Genomic DNA, 7,439 nt, shown 5'->3' with positions numbered 1-7,439 from the left:
CCTTTTTTTTTTTTTTTTGAGTTGGAGTCTCACTCCATCATGCAGGCTGGAGTACAGTGGCACACTCACTACCACCACAGCGTCGACCTGCTGTGCTCAGGCCATCCTACCACGTCAACTTTCCTAGCAGCCGAGCTACAGATGCGTGCTACCACGCCCGGCTACTTTTTTGATTCATTGTAGAGATGAGGTCTTGCCAAGTTGTCCAGACTGTTCTCGAACCCATGGGCTCAGGCAATCCCCTCACCTTGGCCTCCCAAAGTGCTGGGATGACAGGCGTGAGCCTGGCCAGAATCTTTTATTTATTTATTATTTTTACTCTAAAGATGTGGGGTACAATTCAGGATTAGGTACGTAAGTGATCATCATACAGGTAAAGTCTGGGTACCCTTATTGATGTTATGTGCCCCTTCTTCCTCTTCCTCTTCTGGCAGTATCCCACTATTGTCAATCCCTTTCTTATAGTATTATGATAAATCTTCAGGGTCCACTTATGAGTGAGGACATGTAGTGCACAGATATTTGTTTCTGTGATAGATCACTGAGCATTATAGACTCTAAATCCAACCAAGTTGCTGCAAAGTCCATAATTTGTTTTCAAAGTAAATTGTTGAGGCGACTAAAAAAAAATATTACTAAACACAGAATTTGGGTTGAACATGCCTTTTTTTGTATGCAGAAAGTAGCTGTCTGTGAAGATTTTTTAATCACTAGATGTGAGCATAAATTTAAAAAGAAAATGCAGAACTGTAAGTTATTTTTAGTCATTCTGTGATCCATCAACACTTTGTTTCTCTTAGATAATTTTAACACAAGTTTATAGGTTTATGTTTAATGTTTTATTTTTTTCTCTTGTATATACATGGAACCCATATTTGGTCATTATCTACATAACTTTTGTTTAGCTAATTTCTCCCATTTTATTAAATTATAAAATGTATTTATTTATTGTGTTACTTACATACAGTAAAACTGACCTAATGTAGGGTACAGTTCTGTGTTTTGATAAACCTTTAAAGTCATTTAACTACCACCACAAGAACAAGAACAATTTCATCACCTAAAAGTATTTCCTCTTGCCCTTTTTACTCAAGCCCTTCCAGGACCAACAGCCCCTGGCAGTCATGAGTGTTTCCTATCCCTATAGTTTTGCCTTTGCAAGAATGGCATATACTTGGCGTTATAAAAGAAGCTAGAGGTTTCTGGCATTTTAGCAGAACCTAATGTGGGAATGAGGACAGAGTAGCCCTTAAATTTGCAGAAGCCAGTAATTCTACTTCTCTAATGATATTCAACACTTTTTAATTTGTATTATATTTGTTTGTACTCATATGAAATGTAACCAAATGCAAATTTTTAAAAAATGACTCTGAGTCCCTGAGAATATTGAGAAGTATATTCCTCTTCCATCTTTGAAGACCAGTGGGAGAGCAAATCCTAAGAATGTAGATCATGTTAAAGAAAACTATACAGCTAGTCCCCGATTTATGATGGTCCGACTCATGATTTTCGACTTTACAATGGTGTGCAAATGATACGCAGTCAGTGGAAACCATACTTTGAGTACTCACACAACCATTCTGATTTTTACTTTGAGTATTCAGTAAATTACATGAGATCAACATTTATTATAAGGTAGGCTTTGTGCCCAAGTGCAGGCTAAAGTAAGTGCTGAGCATGGTTAAGATAGGCTAGGATGTGCTATGATGTTCAATAGGTTAGATGTATTAAATACATTTTGACTTATAATATTTTCAACTTACATTTTGACTTATAATATTTTCAGCTGGGTTTATTGGGATATAACTCCATCATAAGTCAAGGAACATCTGTAATTCCAAAGATGCTTTCTGTTGTCAGACTAGGAACATTGCTGACAAGTGAAAGGAGTGTAGATTTGTTGCCTTTAAGAAAGTGTTTTTTTGTCTTTATTATGGATCTAGATATGGTAACCAGTGAAAACTGCATTTTGCCTTCATGAGAGCTGTATATGTTTGTGTGTGTGTGTGTTCAACAAGATGCCATATACCATTAATCTGAAGAAATTCTTCCCTCAATGCTAAAAATTTGAAGGTAGCAAACAAGTGTTATGATGTTTCTCTTGACTGTTTTACTCATCCATCCTTCCCTCTCTACTCTAAACACAATGATTCTCTGAAATGTATTGCTTTAAAAATCTAGTCAAACCCAGGCCGGGCATGGTGGCCCACGCTTGTAATCCTAGCACCTTGGGAGATCAATGCGAGCGGATTGCCTAAGCCCAGGGGTTTGAGACCAGCCTTGGCAACTTGGCGAGTCCTCATCACTACAATAAATCCCAAAATTAGCGAGATGTGGTGGTGTTGGCCTGTAGTTCCACTTATTTGGAAGGCTGAGGTGAAAGGCTTACATGAGTCCAGCAGGTCGAGGATGCAGTAGCCATGATCATGTCATTGCACTCCAGGCTGGGCCACAGAGTAGAACTCCAACTCAATAAATAAATAAATACATAAATTCTAGGATAGCCCAGATGTGTGGAAGAGAGGAATCCCCAAGGTAAAATGGACCTCTGTAGTTAAAAGATGGGTTTTCCCTATGTTTTTGGAGCACACGACTGCCAATTCCTTTCTTACAGTATTATGATTGCTCAAGGGCCACTTATGAGTGAGAACATGTGATACTCAGTTCTTTTTTCTGCGATAGATCACTCAGTATTACAGACTCTAAGTCCAGTCGAGTTTCTGCGAAGTTCATAATTTTGTCCTTCTTTATGGCTACTTAATATGAGCTCACACTCAAGATGAGAGGACACTCCACAGTGAGGCAAGAGAGGAACGTCAAGACAGGAAGAGCAAGGATTTGCCACTCCAGAAGGAGTTGAGCACGGTGCTCACGTTCAGCTTCACTGTGCATGCTGCCAGTGTTTTGAGGTCGCTGAAAATTCTTAAACTCTTTCTTTAGATTTATCCTATAATCATCAGGAGTATTTTCCAAATAATTCTTTTAAAATAAGACATGCATTATTTGAGTTCCTCCACATGGGAGGATAGTTTTCTATTCTCTTTCATCATTACATGCAAACTGCTCAGGAAAAAGCAATCGTGAGTTACAGTCTCTTTTTATTCAGCACTCCCTGGGTTCGTTTGGATATGTTCAGACAGAAGTTCTTTTTTAGGCTGACTTTGACAAAACTGTGAGCTCATTTATGCAGAATACACAGTTCTGTATTCAAAATAGACAACTTTCTTTAACAATGTGTTGTGTTATTGCTTTAGCTTCATTTGTCAAAAGATCTTCCTCTTGTTCAGTCCTAATTTTAATTTTGATTCTGTTTTATTTCTTTTAGGATGCTTGTCCCAGTTCCTGGTTTCATTACGGATTCTCCTGGGTGAGCTGTTCTATAGCAGACTGTGTTGTTCCCTCAATGACTGGTTCTCAAACCAGTCAATAGATGCCCCTGAAACACACATGGCCCCTTCCTGGGCATTCCTGCAACGGGCGGGCTCTTCCTTTAAACTGTTCACCCTGCTATTTACCCGTGGAGCCCATGTTCAAATCGCTGATCTCCACTTGTTTCTCTGTTTGCACAGAGAATAATAGAACGAGTTTATAAATCCTGGGACTTCTGGACCAAAAGGTAACTGTCTAGCCGTCTGCCTCCAAATCTATGTAAACAACGAAAACCAGATTGCGTGTTCACTCTGGTGTCAGACTTCAGATGATAGTTTTACTGTTTAAATGTCAGTGGAATTAGGTGCATAACATAAAGCCAGTAGTCATATTTACTTGGTCTCTCTCAAAGCCAGTAGGAAGATCACTATCCCTTTCCTGTTTGTGCCTGGGCTCAGATATCCAAGAAAAGCAGCTAGGATACTTTTTCTTGCATCGTTACAGTCGTGCCTCAGTAATGGGGGAGGGATTGGTTTCAGGTTTCCCTCAGATGCCAACATTTGTGGACACTGAAATCCCTTATACGAAAGAGCACAATGTTTTCTATACACTACACACATCCTCCCATACGTAAAATAATCTCTAGATTATTTATCATATCCAATACAATGTAAATATTGTGTAAACAGTTCTTAGACTGTGTTGGGTTTCTTTTGCAATTTTTTTTATTGTCGTATTGTTGTTGTTTTTTTTAATTATTTTTTTCAAATACTTTAGACCCACAGTAGATTGAGTCCCAGGATGCAGAGACCAGGATGCCGAGGGCAGACTGTGTTACTCTTTGATAATCATTAAAGGCTACACCTCTCCTGCTCCCAAGAACCACTGAAGTATAAATTAGTTATGGACTCAGCTCAGCTCTGTGGACTTAAACAAGATTTCTGATTCATATCATTTCCCATCATATGTATTAACTAATCATTTTCTTTAGCTTTCTTCATGATTATTCAAACGCGTCTCCAGATAGGATTCAATTGCACTGTTTCTCCCTGCCCTGTTTCTCTCTTCCCTCAGATAATTGGTTGCCTGCAGCCTCCATTTCTTTAATGAGATCCTTTAATATGTATTGCTCTTAACCACAACTTTGTGGGTATAAGAAGACACTTGTTACCTTTTACTGATCTCATTATGGAATCGTTATCAACAAATAAAGCAGATAAAATTAGTCTTTTAGAAGATTTTTCTAAAAGTGCTTTGTCTGAAACATAACAGACTGTCAGCACTTACTATGCTGGAACTCAGAATGTTTATTAAAAATAACTTAATTATGGAGTCTTGATACCACTTAGTAATATAATGTAATTTTACTCTGTAATACGCATGTTCTAGGTATCACATTTTTCTGTTAGTTTTACATTTTCTACAGAATAAATGTAATATTTTATGATAATTTGTATTAATTTTCTCAATAATCCATGATTTGTATTCTTGTCATTCAAATGTCTTGTTTCATGCTGCATTCAATTCTTATTTATAAAGATTTCAGATTTCGTTAGGGCAGATATCTTTTGTTTTGGTTCTGGGAAAAGTGTTTTAAAGTGTGATTTCAATGATTCGTGAATAAATGGATGTTCAGGTTGTAGTCAGGAACTGTCAGGAACATTTTTGGGGGCTGTTTAAATTTATTCGTGGCAGTTAATGAATTAAGTCTTGCCCTTGAATTGACTTATTTTATTTTCAATTTATTCTATGGAATATTTATCAGTGAATTCACCTGGGGATATTACTTTAAATTAGAAATAGAAGACAATAACAGTGATATGTAACAATTACTTTATGGTGACAGCGATTGTATAGCGACCATATAATTATGTAATTCTTATCTTAAAAGTTTAGGCTGCTGCACTTTTAGACTGTTCCCTAAAGTTCCCTACTAAGATATTGATGAAAAGCCAATAGCGAGGTCATTTCTAGAGGGGAAAAAAAAAAACACTTTAACAGGTTGATTGGATCATTTTCAAAGAGTACCTACATTGTACTAACTTGAAGGACAATAATTTGAGGACAGCTCATTTGTTTAATGTCTACAGACAAAGCTTTTCAGGAAATCGTGCTTCTTTTTAGATAGATTAACTAGTAATGGCTTTATAATTAACAGTACTTTATCAGTTCATTGAATAGTGTCAAACTGTTCTGAGCTAAATCCAATATATCTGAAAGATACATGAACTTAGCGGAAGAATAATATGATGTCTTCCAAAGAAAAAGCCATGTGTCCAGTAAACTGTGAAAAGTTTGAGTTATTTCAAGGAAAATAGAATAGCCAAAATAAAAGTGTAAAATAGCCAAACATTCTCAAGTCCCAATTGAATATAATGAACATTGAAAGAGAAGCCATTATGTAGCAGGCACTGAATGCTTGGGGCTAGTGATTCAGAGATGAACAAAATGCTAGCTATTTTTGCTTTCTGGAAGCTTCTAGTGAACTAGGAGAGAGAAACATGCAAACAAATGAATGTTCTGTAGGATAAATAAAAGTGTCTGGCAAACAGTCATTTTTCCACAAGAGATAGGCTCTTTATTTTAACAAAAGTGAGAACTGAATTACAGTGGAGACTCCCTGGAGAAAATGGTTCACTTAGTTCAGTGAGGCTATGGAATCTTCATCAAGAGGGTGGTGATGCCAGATCTGAGTCTGTAAGTAGTAGTCACAGTGGTCCAGAAAGATACATGATGACACTGTGAAACCTCACCCTTTTGTGTATTTGCACACCTTATCTCTCTACCATTACATATCCATATAAATATACTTTCATTGTTGCTCAAAGCTTTCTTTGTTGATGGAAATCACTATCACTTATAGAATCAGTCTTTGAAAACAGGTTGCTTACCAGTCATCTTCCAACACCCTACACTGAAGTCATTAGCCAGCGTAAATCAAGGGTAACAAAAGGATGTCATTCACAGTTAATACAGATATTTCCAAGACCAAAATAAAAAACAGAAATTGTAAAGTCAATGAATCATTGTATATTCTTAGACTTTAGAAACGCACTCAGAGGTCGGGCTCGGGGGCTCAGTCTATAATCCCAGAATTTGAGGAGGCCGAGGCGAGTGGATTGGCTGAGCCTGTGGGTTCGAGACCAGCCCGGGCAACTTGGCGAGACCTCATCTCTACAATAAATCAAAAAACTAGCCAGGCGTGGTGGTGCGCGCCTGTAGTTCCAGCTACTCAGAAGGTTGAGGCGGAAGGATCGCCAGAGCCCTGCAGGCCAAGGCTGCAGTGGCCGTGAGTGTGCCATGGCACTGGGTGACAGAGTGAGACTCCAACTCAAAAAAAAAAAAAAAAAGAAATGAATCCAGAAAACTAACAGACACCTGAGGGTACTTGTTTCATTCACTGGTGTATGACTTCGAAAACTTACTCATCTCCCTCGGTGCCGATTTTTTACTCAATATGATATATTTATACATAATATTCATTGTTTATAGTTACTGTGAGGATTAAATGAGATAATCCATATACAGCAAATGTTATAATACACATAAAAGCTCAAATCATGTTATACATTATTTTATCTTGCATCAACCTAATATATTTACATGTGCTTAAGTGATTTTACATAGCATTTTCCGCATGCTTTAAACAGTAATACATGTAGCAAATTAGTAGATTTTAAAGTGTGCATTTTATAGCCTTGGGGGCCACCAGAAGTAGGGAAAAGGCAGCTAAAAGATGCAACAACAGCCCTCATTCATCTTGTGGAAGTTCTGAAACAATAGTACCCGGCTGCCAAGTATTTAAAACCCATCACAAATTATTACATCTTTTGCTGATGTGGGCATTTAAACATTTTTATACTCCACAAATTGAAAAAAAAAAAAGAACTTGGATTTTAAAAAATAACTTACTTTAAAATGTATGAATTTAGAATTTATTTAACTATCTATGTTTCAAAATATGCTTTTTATAGAGATAGTATCTTCGAACACTTTAAAAGTCCCACAAGGGGTGTTATTTAGCACCTCATCTAGCAAATAGAAAAATTCACACTCAGGGAGATGAAGCT

This window comes from Carlito syrichta, unplaced genomic scaffold, assembly GCF_000164805.1.
Source record: "Carlito syrichta isolate Samal-C Ts95f unplaced genomic scaffold, Tarsius_syrichta-2.0.1 Scaffold303580, whole genome shotgun sequence".
NCBI classification, from domain to species: domain Eukaryota; kingdom Metazoa; phylum Chordata; class Mammalia; order Primates; family Tarsiidae; genus Carlito; species Carlito syrichta.
The sequence above is the reverse complement of the archived record's forward strand: the minus strand, read 5'-3'. Positions refer to the sequence as shown.